The 14,221-nt window shown below is 29.7% G+C and overlaps 1 protein-coding gene across 1 annotated transcript in view; it reads left to right on the top strand.

The window, feature by feature from the left end:
- Nucleotides 1–14,221, top strand: part of mib1 (mind bomb 1) — a 155,084-nt gene that overhangs the window by 84,918 nt on the left and 55,945 nt on the right. The window lies entirely within an intron of this gene.

The raw sequence follows: 14,221 nt of genomic DNA on the forward strand, positions 1-14,221 counted from the left end.
CACTAGAATTCTAGTATTGAATAAAATGGAGATTATGATTAAAAATAATACATCTTTCTGACATCTGTTTACAATAAATAATGCAAGATTTTAAAAAATAAAGATTTTTATATTTGATTTAACCTTGAATATAAATCATATATGATTGTTTTACAAAAGACATCCAGAAAATAAAGAATGTTTCTGCATAGCAATCTGTGCAGGTGAATGACCACCATTGATTTAAAATCAATTTATTCTTTGATGTGTTAGTTTAGCAAGCCTAGAGTTTCAATAATGACAAGCTTATTGTTATTGTTTTGTGAAGGGTTAAAATGTGTTCAAAAATTGAACATCACCAAAAATCCCACCAAATGCAAAGGGCAAAGTTGTTATTAATTTTCTAAATGTGAAGAAAGTTTATCCTATAGAAATTCATAAACAAATTGCGGAAGTGTATAGTGACCACATTATGAATGAAGTAAGTGTGACAAAATGGTGTTTAATCAATAAAGATAATGCATGACTGCACTCTGCTGTAGTCACTCAAGCTATGCTTCAAAAATTTGACTTGGATGTTTTTGGATATATTGTGGTAATTTACTAGGATGGGATATTCTATATATAGGGGAGGACAGGGCAACTTTGGCGCAATAAGAATAAGTTAAATTTTGTGGATACTGCTGTAAACTGAAAGAACAGCATTACTTATTGTCTATCAGAATGTAACCTTATCATAGAACTGGTTAAAATCAGTTTGGAAATAAAAATAATCATAATAATAATAACTTTATAAAACGATAGCAATTGCCAAAATTGCCCCCATACGAGGGGCAACCTCAGCAACAGTAATGGGGCAAGACAGGCATGTATATAGATTTGTGTTATTAACAATGTATAAGTTGGAATTCACTATTAAAACAAAGAAATCCAAGTCCGAAAACCTATTCAATATTATAACAATGAAATACAAGTTCAAAGGCATGTTTAAGTAAAGAAAATGTAAACAAAAATTAATTACAAAAAAATCAAACAGATAATAAATGAAAACATTCTAATGCAAATCAAAAGCAATATAAATGAATTAGTGAACTCAAACAAACAGTAGAAATGAAATATGCTTAACAGCAAATTGTTTATGCCCTACACATATTGCAAATAAATTGAACCAACTCATTTTCCACATCTGTACAGCCACATGAGCCCACAGTTCACACTTGCAGCACTTAATCCACTTTTCCTGAGTAGCAATATATGCAATAAGTATTTTCATCGTCAGTTTCCGGTTCTTTAAGACTTTTCTGCCCCTTTTCTTTAGTGAACTTCAAATCCAATTTCTCCAAATTCCGATTTCTGCAAGTTCCTGATTAGTTAACTTTAGCCTTGGCTTCCTAGTGTGGTTTTGTATGGTAATCCAGTTATTTTTTCTGCTTGTTGTTGTTTGCGGCCAAATCAAACCATAGCAAAACACAATCAGGAACAAAGATCAGCAACACTGCCGAAGATGCCTCAATAGTCATGATTTAGAAACATCAAGTGGAACCTTGAAAATAGGGTTCCAAGCCATGATCTGGCCATGTGAATAAGTTAATGTTTTATTCTTCTAACAGGAAAAATAACTTTTGTTATTATGGAATTATAACAAAACATGCCAATTCTATATAAATGGAAGCAAAATATTATAAGAAATTGAATGAAACAGACAACTTATTTGATATTTCAACTACATTTGTCAGAGAACAACACAGACACCACACTCAACAAGTCGTCATTAAAACTCAAATGTCTAGTCTCTAAAAAGTGTCATCTTTTATTTCGTTTCAAAGAAAATTCAATTCAGTTGTTGAGTGTCATTTTGTATGTAGATGCTTTTAGTAATATGAGAGATTACAACTATTTGATTGATTTTTTTTGTTTTTCTTATGAATTATTGAATTATTTTTGCTATTCAAGACTTGATTGACTTGTAATGTTGATTGGTTTGTTAGCCTTATTCACAATTAATTAAGATGTATGATAGCCATTCCTCGTTCCATAACTTGGGATGTTCTTGGTAGCATTGAGATTTATCGCAGATAAAGACATTAAAAAAAGTAGTTGATAAGAAAATCTCAATACTGATGATGAAATAAAAATTTAAAGGATTGATGGTTATCTATAAATCTGTAAATAACAAAAGTATGTATTTAACAAATTTTTATGCTAATGATGAGACATTTGATATTTTATCTTAAATAATATACCCAGTATAACAGTTAAATTACTTTTCCCATAAATATTTTTATAGATTGGAAAATCTTAATTGCGCATTTATAGAATAGTCATATCCCTCAATAGCAGTGGTGTGGCATGGCATTTGATGATAGGGAAGCTGTTTCTGTAAGAAGGCGACTTCCAGAGGCAATCAGTTAATTGCGCATCAGTGATGGTCTAGGGTCCATTCGTACATGTGTGGTAGTGGAAAAGACAAAGATGACAAGTATCTGACAAAAACTGTTTATTTTAACATAAAATAAACATATACTATGTACAAAATAGTTTGCTTTAGGACAATCAGCTGTTCATACGCCTGGGCATTGATGTGGTTTTTTGATTGTCGATCGAAGGTGGTCCCGGGACAGTGATGTTGACAAGTCTGTAAGGCACGGGGAGACTTTGTCCATTGGCGTCAGGGACATGGTCTAAGTCTGAAGTGGCATGGGTTACAGGTTGGCACAATGGATGAAATTGTTTTTTTTTTTTTTTTTTTTTTTTCACGTTGACACACGGCATTTTGGTTATTCGGAACGTTAACTGAGTGTGAGGTGTCCTCGATTGTTGGGGATTATATCAATCTTCATTCTTTCTTTCGTTCATTTTGATTCAAAGTACATTAAAATATGAAAATAATCGCCCAATATGAATTTATATCTTAGAAAATACAAGGGAAGCAGCACTTCCACCACTTCCAATGACGGCATGCCACTGCTCAATAGCAATATTTAGTGGAACAAGAAAAAATATTGTTGTAGAGAGATTTGTTATAGTGAGATTTTTTGTAAAAAGTATTTCCTTCTTCATTTAAACATTGGACTGAAACAGTGTTATTTCTACAAAGTTAGACAATGTTAGATACATAACCTGAATTTTTTTAGGCAAATTGAATTAAGTGAAACAAAACTAATTCTGAAATATAATTTTTTTTGGAAAATGCTTTTTGTAATTATTTTAATAAGTGTAATTTGCAATATTAAAACATCCCTGTACACTTTCTAAGAACTTTATTGCCTTGTTTAACATAAAGTTTCCCAGAAATTATATAGGGATGTCTTAGTGTTGCAAATTACACTAATTCTAAATGTAAAAGAGGCTTTGCTACAATTACTTCTATCTAACAACACCAAGTTTTGGTGGATTTTAGGTTTTGACTATAACATACAGGTTTACCATAATTTATAATTTCTTGAAAAAACTGGAATTGATAGATTTGAACCAAAAAAGCACTAAACTGCTTTAGAAAAAGTTACAGCTGGATTCTTTTATTATTAGTGTTAATGATGAAAAACAATTATTAGTTTTAAGTGTTAAACAAAAAGTTTAGACACTAAAATACCAAAACATGCCTAACCTGGCAACAGCTCTCATCTGTTATGATGCCTACTGATTGCAAGTAACTTTAATTGTAGGATTGCTGTATTAAGAGAGTACCACATTTTGATTCCAAAACAAGCAATAAATTAATAAAATTAAGTAAAATTTAATTAATTTCATTATTATACTTTAAAGAAAGGAAAATAATGTGTATTTTGTGTGTACAGTAAAAAGCAGTGTATTGCTAAACAGAAATTTATCACAATAAAGAATATTGTTCAATGAGAGAAGTTTCATGTTAAGCTAATATGAATTACATAGGAAATTATATTTTTTATTGTTATCATAAAATCATTGAATATAGGTTATATTCTAAGATTTTATTGTAACTTGTAGATGACTTTTCAAACTTGTATCATATTTTTGTGCATATTGACCTATGGGTTGTGTGTTTAAAAGATGGTATGAAAAGAGGTATGTGTGATTGGGCAGGTTATGTGCCAATTTTTAATTAGTTATGAATTCTTGGCTATGGAGCAATGGCTGCCCAAAAAGCATGCATAAATTTATCACTGTGTATTTCAACGTTTTATTTTTGTCCTAACAATTTTTTGAGGATTATATGCCATTGCAGAATATACACAAAAATACAGTACTTGTCATTAAATGCATGTTGGATAAAGTGATTCTGTTCTTTGTTTTATCATATCAGGCTATCAGTATCACTTAAAATTTAAACTTGGGGGAGCCAAATTGAACAGATAAAAAATTTTAATGCAAATTCAATAAAATTTTTACCTTATGTGACCACTAATTCATAAGTAATAGAAGACACAACATAATACAAATAAAAAATGAATTTTAATTAAGAAAAAATTTTTGAAAAATTTACTAGTGTTGTTTTCTTTTTACTTTGAGAGGTGCCAGAGCCCTTTGGTCCCTCTCTGAGTGTGCCCCTGCAGGCTGTTAAGGATAAATAATTACAACTAATTTGGTAGGAGGTAGGTGGTTAGGCTGTTAAATTTGCATAGTAACTTTAGTCTTAATAGCTCAATAAACAAAACCAACTGTTCATTTGATATTTATCACATAATATTTTTATAATAAAGATTTTAGAAAATGCACTTATTTGAATATCATTCTTTCAGCAATTCATATTGTAGTTTGTTAAACATCTATACACAGAGCATTTACAAAAATTATTCTCTACAGTCAATTATCTTGTCCTTAGTTCATCCTTTAGTATGACATGAGAGTATTTGTGTTATTATGTAATTCAATATTTTCTCTGTATTACATAATTAATTCATATTCAAAGAAACATGATAAACAAAATATGTTTCTTTTTGGCAATACACCACTAAATGATGGTCACTATCTTGAAAAGAAAATAAAACAGTAGCATGTGTGTCTGGAAATTACTATTTTATTTAAAATTTTATGTATATATTAATAGTGTAGAACATTGTGCAACTAGTAATATACAGAAACCAGTATAAGAAATAATATAAACAACTATTACAAGTTAGCATCAGGATACTAGTAACAAAAAATGTTATTTCTGAAAATGAATTGCTGACAAACATAAGCAAATAATTCACGTGTAGTTATCCATTTACTAGAACTGATATTCAAGTATAACATAATGGATTAATTACTACTAATGTTTACAGGAAGCCCTCCTCTAACCCATTGTGTATATTTTAGCTCTCTCATGATCCACTTAATTTCTAGCTCACAGCCCTTAGAACCCTCATTAAAAGAGCATAGCAAGAAATGATGTAAAATGACTGAGAATTAATATAATTTTTTTGGACATTGAAATAATGAATTAAATCCTACTCGTCATAAAATACTAAATGTCAATTCAAAGCAACACATTGATTTAGTGATTCAAATATTATATGCCATAAAAGGTAGCTAGATGTGCTGCAAATATTGTGGAAGTATATTTTAAAAATGAGAAGAAATCCATTTGTAAAAAGATTTATTACATCTGTAATGAATTAGTAGCTAGGTTAGATCCCTTGGCTAACAGTATTATTGCAACAGCTTTTCAATGTTTAAAATATATATTTTTGTACATGAAGTATCTAGAAAAATTTTATGATATGTTGCAACTAAAAGTTTGAGAACCATTTCATTGATCCATTTTATTAAGTTTCAGTGATGAATCAAACATATTTTATATTGTATTGCAATAAATTTAAAATAGATTTACTTTAAGTGATAGATATATTTAAATTTAGAATGTGTTATATTTAAGAAAAAATACTTTTAAAAATAAATTTATGAAAACTGATATGGCAGGAAAGCATTTTACCAAAAAACATTGTTTAAATTCTATGTCAATAGTTTGGTTAAGTTTAATTATTTTTTATAAATTGTTTAACTTTAAAATATCTGTGTATAAACTTGATCTTGATGTGATATATTTTCACCAATGTGTATATATATATATATATATCTATGATGCCTTTGACTGTGGCTCATGCAGGTCTTCTAGACCCTTACTACAGCTCTTGTATACTTATATATTTTTAAAATAAATAAATACATACTACTTATACATATATAATATTTTTTGCAAGTTTACTGACTGTTAGTGTGATATACACACAAACTGTAAACATAACTCAACTTTAATTGACTATTATCTATCCATCTGGTCCATGGCTGCTTTCCCTTCTTGATATTTCATAAGAGCTTAACAAGATTTATTTATTGTTAAACTAATGAAGTAACTTACCATTCATCTGTAATCCAAGCATTATTAGGTTCAGGCTAGGTCTTCCTATCTCAATGAAAGAATAAAATGCTTTGACCATATTCAGTAAAACCTGTGTAAACCGGACTCACATAGTACTGAATATTTTTACAGTTTCGCATGTTTTTTTTTTAATATCAAAAATCATTTCGTTTCAAAGAATTTTTTTCCCAGTTAGGCAGGTTTCCATTTTATTAAGATTCTGTGTTTAACAGGTTTTACTATACTCTTTTTAAATATTTTAATGGTTTCATTTCAGTTGATTGGCATTGACTTAGGTATTTTCAAGAAATACTTGCAATTTTATTGCTTATCTGTTTTACATAATTTTTTTTTTTTTTACTGCATAGCTGATAATATGAACAATATAAAACACATGCTTCACATTGATTTTTCACATTATTAAAAATCTTGATGTTGTATATTATACAATTTTAATTTTCTGTAATCACAATTTTGCTGTAACATTTTATGTATACAGAATTTTAAGCAATCTTATGTATTTTAGTGTTGTTAAGTTTTTATGTGTTGCTTCTTGCATTTTATGTATCTAGTATTTTAAGCATTGTTTTTTTAATTTATTTTGTTATTTATACTTTTTGAAGTTTTTGAATTATTTATTGTATCTTCAACACAACTCGTTTTTTTCAAATTTTATCACTTTTTTTGTTAAGGGTCTTTTTGTTTATATAAGGAGGAAATCTGCTCTCTTGCAATACTTCCTATTATACTTGCAATAATTTAATCTTGAACAGGCAACTGAAAGCTAAGGTTTGGTATGTTTCAACCAAATTTTAAACTGTTAGTATCCCAATTACAAACCCATAAACCTTTTATCAGTATGTAATGGGAGAGAAACATTGATATATATTTAGAAAAGTAAAAGAAAAATTAATTTACAATTAAATTATTTTTTAAAGTTTTTGTATACCATACCTACCAAACATAAGCATTTTTAATCTCAAATAACAGTGATAACTAAATATACACTTTTCCAATGGAGGATGCACCTCTTGTGTATTTCTAATAGGCAATATATGGCTCTTATAGTGACAGGATTTGGCTGCTTTTGATATATACCAAATACAATGTACTGTACAGTACATATTTAGTATATAATCAATATAAGATCAGTTACTAATTAATTATTATGCCTTTGTGTCCTTTTTATCTTAATTTAAATTTAATTTGTATACTAGTACTTTTTATATATTAACAGGACTTATTATACTGGAAAATATGGATGCAGATATTTAGTCCATATATATGCAGTATAATAAGTCCTGTTAATATATAGAAAGTACTAGTATACAAATTAAATTTAAAATAAGATCAGTTACACTCATTATATACTCTGGCATTATAATTCTTTCTCACGTTTGCTTATTTGCTAAAATTTTTTGCAAAACATTTAACAATACAGGTAACCCTCATATAACATGGGAGTTATGTTCCAAAAAATTGCTGTGTTATGCAAATCTGTGTTATGCAAAACAAAGAACTAGTACAAAAAGAGGGGTTAGATTTCAAAGATTAAAAACATGCTATTATATTTTCATAATAAAGATAAATATCTTTATTAAAATTTTCTTAAGAAGTGATACATATTAATATAAATTAAACAATGTTTTCTTTGTCATCACTAAGCACTATTAACTGAAAATTTTTAATGTACATAGCCAAAAAAGAGATACATTTAAAGTCTTACAAGTATACTTGTAAAGGTGGGGATTGTCCTAACAGTCGGAGGTGCAGTTTCAATGCCTAAAAACCGGTGACTGAATAAAGCAAGTATGGAATAAGGGAAAAAACATCCGGCAACATCAAAAGCAGGAACATCGAGATCTGGCAACATCAAAAGCAGAAGCATCAAGATCTGGCAACATGAAACAAGTTTCGAGAAGCACCACATGTATCAACAGAAGGTGGGAACAGAAAATTTACATACTGTACTTAAGTACTAACAGTTTACAAAAATTATGCATGTAAATCTGATAGTACATACGTGCTCGAATGAAAAATGTCAAATGAGGTATCTTTCGCACTTAAAAGCTTTATCACATTTATTGAACTGTTGTACGGGGATTTCCCTAATTTCAAATTAGATAAAGTTCGCTTTTTATAGTTTTTATTACATTTCATGTTGAATGAGGGTTTTACCCAATTCTCGAACCATGTTAGAGTGAATCTGTGCTATAAAACCACCATGTTATATGAGGATGTTCCCAATTCTCAAACTGTGTTAGTGAATCCATGCTATAGAAGTGCCATGTTTTACGGGGGTTACCTGTACTATTTAAAAGTATTTTATTCTATAAGATATTTAAAACAAATGGTGTAGATTAGGATTTCTCAAATGGGATCCCGGTTGTTTTTTTAACCAGAGAAATTTTTCTCATCCCAGAAAATCCAAAAATTTCTTAAAAATTCACTTTTTTCTTATTTTGTGTTAAGATTGAGGAAATTTTGCAAATAGAAAGTATAATTAACTCATAAACTGTCAGAATACATTTGTATTTATTAATTTTAACTCTACTTATTAGTTTTTTAAATTTTTGCTTGTTATGGCATGTCACAGATTGTCAATAATCAATATGTAGCCATAACTGAAAATTTATGGCAGGACTCTAAAAACTCTTTACTTGTCAGAACCTGCAATATATGGAATAATTGTGCTTATGCTGTCTTAATTTTTAACCATGCCCAGTAGCTTCAATAACTGTAATGCCAGGTTGTGCAAATTGGGCAAGGATACAAACAAGTATGAAGTTTTTCTTCATAAACCTGATTATTAAAGACAAATGAACTGTCGAATTATTAGGCTATAAGCTTGATGTTTCTATTAAAGCAGCCAAGGTAGACAAATCAAGAATACTAGAGAGCAAAAGAAGTACTACAATCTCAAAAATGAACTAGAAATCTTCCAGGCTACAGATGAAAAAAAAAATCTGTCTTCTCTTAAATGCATTAAAGAGGATTCAACACACATCAATTGAATAGGAAAGGGCATTCTTGGTAACAGGACTTTTCATTACCAAAATAAGAACCAGCTCAACTGATTGGATTATTGACCATCTTTGCTTTTTAAAATCTCATTATAGAAATTTACAATAATATTTTGTATTATGTTTTATTTAAAAAACGAAAATTACTTTCTAAGTTAGAAGTTTGATCTAAGTTCATTTTTTTTAAATTTTCAACTCAATTCAAAGCATTTTGTTGCCATTGTTGTATGCAGTTTCCAGCAAACTTTAATGAATTTTTTCTATTTGTGAAAATTTCTAGGTAATTCAAAGGTAATTTTTGATATATATATTACACAGCATTATTAATATGATTTTGGAGGTTGCAGAATGTATTAAATTACTTTGAAAAAAAAAAATTATATCATTTGATTTCAAGATATTTTGTTTATCTTAAAAGTAATTAATTTTGTCCCAGGATCCCGGGAAATCCTGGGAAACAGTTCAGTTTTATCCCGGGACAAGCAAAAGTGGTACCAGGAAATGAGAAACACTAGTGCAGATCAAGGAGCAGATGTTTTAATAATAATTTTTAAAATTTATTGGAGGTTCAAATATTCTCATATAAATTAGTAATAATATAATATTGCATTAAACATCTAAAACTTAAAATCACATAAATAAAATTTTTTTAAATATTATTCTTAGGAATCATTTAATTTCTTTGTCTAAGTAAAAATAAAAAATTGTTTAAATGTAATTTAATTAGTTTGAGAGTTGCCTTTCCATAGTTTTTTTTCTTTATTTTAACATATCTTTATAATTATGATTTGGATTTCTGTTATTATCTGAGTAAATCGTTCAGATTTTTTATTTTTTCTGATGCATTGAGATATTTTTCTATGCTGATTTTATACAGTTTTTCTGTTTTATTATTTTGTTGTTATATACAAATTCATTCAAGTCTGTATTGTTCTTACCATTTGCTGTATCATGTGATGTTAAGCTATCCTTCCAAGATTGACTGTATTTCCAATAAATATTTTTCTGTAGTACCTAAATCAATCTAGTAAACTCTTGACTGTTTACCTTTTGAGTATTTTTCTTTCTCTCTTTTTTATTAAATTATAAACTGTTGATAATCTTGTAGAATTTTTTATTCTGGCTAGTCAGCTTTATATGTACTGTACTATAGTTATACAAAATAAATAAAATTAATTAATTTCTATACATTTCACTTGTTAATGTCATTTTTCTTAGAATTTCAATTTTTTTTTCCTGTTATTCAAATTAAACATATATTCTGAGAATACAAGTATTATTTATTTTATTAAAATATTCTTTGAAATATATATGCTCCATTACAATAGTTACATATCTTTAGAAATGCTCCTTATAAAATTGTCTTATTATATAAGATGTTATAATTTGTGATGCATTACTTCTAAGTTCATAAAATCATTCAAATACTGTTCTAATCTTTAGATGCTAATAGGTAGGTTGAAATGAAAATTATGACAAAATTTCTCATTTTTTATAATAATTATTATTATTATAGAGAACAAAGTATTTTACAAAAAAGTATTGTGAATTCTGAATTATTACATTAGAAACATTTTTAATAAAATTAATTTGTTATAAATAATTTTTAACATATTTTTAAAATTTATTATTCTTATGGACATTAATGATATTTTTATATAGTAGTTTCACTAAGAATTACCATATCTCTATGAAAATATATTACAGAAAATTTTTTTTTAACACATTTTTATATTATAAAAGTGTGTTAAAAATAGATTTTCGGTAATGTATAGAAATATTCAATGAATGAATATATGCAAAAAATAAATTTAATCTCCTTTAGTATAGTGCCCTGGGGATAAATACATTTTATTTTGTTTTTCCTATCAGTTTGCTAAACATTCAGAATTTTTTTTTTATAACTAGGTATGATGTTATATTTAGTAGTGCCAAATTTCATTATCTTTATAATCATAATATATTTGCATTTTGGAATAACTGAAGATTGCAAGATGATAGATCAAAAAGAATATGATTGCAAAATCAGAGATGCTTTTTTATCAATCAAAAATAGAAAGACAAAGTGATGAGATTTATAAGTGATCTTTGGAAATAAATAAATACATACATTCATTAGACTATGTAAAAGTGTTTAGATCATCTTAATAATAAAAGTTTGTGAGATATTAAAAAAACAGCAATAATTTGTTTTAAAAAACTAATTCTTATGACTACCATTATGCATTTATTGTATAGGATAATTAAGTAATATTTTTTCATACTGATAATTTTTCAGATTAGATTCACTTAAATGATCAATAATTATAGTGTTTTAAGTTAATCATTTAATTTAAATTTGCTACTCAAAATATTTCATAAAAGTAGAGATAATGTGAATTTATTCAATGAAAAAATAACTGTTGTTTTAAATCTATTATTGAAACATTTTTTATTAAATTTATACAGTTCATTTTAGAAGTAATTCATAAAAATATAGTAAAATGTATGAAATGAAAATTTTAACTGGAGAATTTCAAAAATATTTCATACAACTGAATTGGGATAAAGACTATAGAGAGTTTCATCCAAATCTTATGGATATTTGCTTATAGAAAAAAACTGTTTCTGTTGCATAAATTATCATTGCCATTCAATTTTTTTTTCTAATTAGCTACTGATATTTACAGGATACTTCATATTGATGACAAAAATCAGTTTGTCTTTTCAAGGAACTTTAATCTTTTCTTAGCTGAAAAGCATCGTTTTATGTAGAATATATTATATTTCTTAAATAAAACATCTTTTAGCTTTCTAGCGTTATTTTGAAAACATTACTTTGTAAAATTTTTAAAACTCTTAGAACTCTCTACGAATTTTTTTAAAAACATGAAAAAAAGCAAATAATTATTATTGGATATTCTTCTGTTGAATCCTAGAATTAATCTTTATAACATATATATATATAACAGTCTTGATAATCTTTATGTACAACTTACTCATTTGCCGCATGTTTTATATAATATATAAAAAAACATGCGGAAAATGAGTGAGGTGAACTTTTGTTTGGTGGAAATGCAGTTAGCCCTGTAAAAAACAAATAAAATAATCATATATATTAATGTGTTCTTTCGAATATCGTCGTTTCTGAACATTACTTTATTCGATCTTTGATATAGAGTTTCTCAAATACATCGGGGATTTTTTCATGATTATCTGAGCGACGTTTGTGAGCTATTAGCCGCAGAACCATAAAGTTGTCTACTCTTCTTCAATAACTTGACACCTTTAAAAACCTTGTTTTGTTCGGAAAGTGCGTCTGGACTCATTTTTTAGCGGTCGAACTATCGTGAACGGGTGTTCTTTTTCAATGTTGGCTGTCTTCTGCCGTCACAGGTCTAAATAAAAATAATCGGTTGTCTGGATGGTATTTTAATTTCATCTTGGGTTTTCGCCGTAATTTAATGCCTTCAGGTTCTTCTTTCGCCGGTACTGCATTGTATGATGTATCTACATATCGGTGCATTCGAATGCTGGCTTACGCTCGTCTATTAATCACTTTGGCGCGGCCCATTAAATTAGTCAACTATTTTGTGCGGGAAGAAGGAAAAATGCCAACTACAGCTGGTTGAAGGGGACCAAATGGTCAAAAGTCGAGATTTGGCCCAATTCCAACCAACTAAAGCGGGACATTTACATCGGTGGAAAGTTTCTCCCCCTTTCCTCTCCCTTTCTTTACTACGGTTAAATTCTCATGTCTGGGACCGGTTAGATTGCCCTTTAGGGCGGATTTATCCGTTATCTTGTATATAGTTTATAGAAGCATCGTTTTTCTCGTATAAAGTTCGATCGGTTATCGAAGTTACGATGGAATTTTAACATTCAAATTCAATATTGCTGTCTGATTGTGGAGGAACGTGAGTTGTTTCGTGTTCTGCTAGGAAGCGGCAGCGCTCTATTTAAGTACATTTGGCGTTATTCTAAACTACGGTCATCCATAATTATCCTCCGATCCCATTTCTAATTTTATCGCGGTTCTTTTCTTTCGTCGCTCGGGTGGCTTCTATGGGAGGGGCATTAACGCTCTTTCCGTCTTTTTCGTACCGATCCGCCTCTAGTTATCAAAATGGCTTCCGTCGCCGCGCCATCTGTCGTTAATCTCGCGTACCGATTTTCCTCCGGGAAAATAATACAGCATCCGAAATTTACGTGACGGAATTATCTGTTTATATACCCGGGAAAGACCCCTAGATTGATATAGACGAAGAGATGGCGAGACGTCGATGTGATGTTTGCGTTCAAACCGATCAATTCCTCCTCCTCCGTTCCCGATTTTAACAGTTCCGACACGAAACCTAATTTGGGCTTTGATGGGTGTCGGCATTCTCCTCCGATCGCTTCTCATCTCGGGATGCTCATCCGCCTCATCTCCAGGCGGGACTTCGATTATTACGCGTCTTACGCATCTCGCCACCTTCGATTCCATAGCTCTTCATTTATTCGTCGCTATGGGAACGGTTTCCCCGGCGACCGAACCTCTTAGCATTACGTCTATTACTTACCCCGATCCGGCTAGATTCACTGTGGATTTAAATCTCGGCGGGTCACTCCAAGTCCTAAATTTAACTGCGGTAAACCTATCCGATTACAGGCGATCACACCGTCGACAGCATCCTTTCCGGGAGAGTTTTGGAAGCGAGCACGTTCGCTCTTCGGCATCCTGCATCGTCGGGCTTCTCCGGCTCGCCCGTCTCTTCGTTATCCCGCGTCCGGGTTATCCGTCTTCTGCTCAGGCTCCGCCAGCTTCCGCCCCGTCCCGAGACGCAGTGGACCGGTCTAGTGACGTCACATCCGCCACATTCGACCGTGTCCGGTAGCAGTTCGGGACCAATCGATGGTCGAGATGTTTACGCGTGTTTGT

This window comes from Centruroides vittatus, unplaced genomic scaffold, assembly GCF_030686945.1.
Source record: "Centruroides vittatus isolate TY-2023 unplaced genomic scaffold, ASM3068694v2 contig_426, whole genome shotgun sequence".
Taxonomy (NCBI): Eukaryota; Metazoa; Arthropoda; class Arachnida; order Scorpiones; family Buthidae; genus Centruroides; species Centruroides vittatus.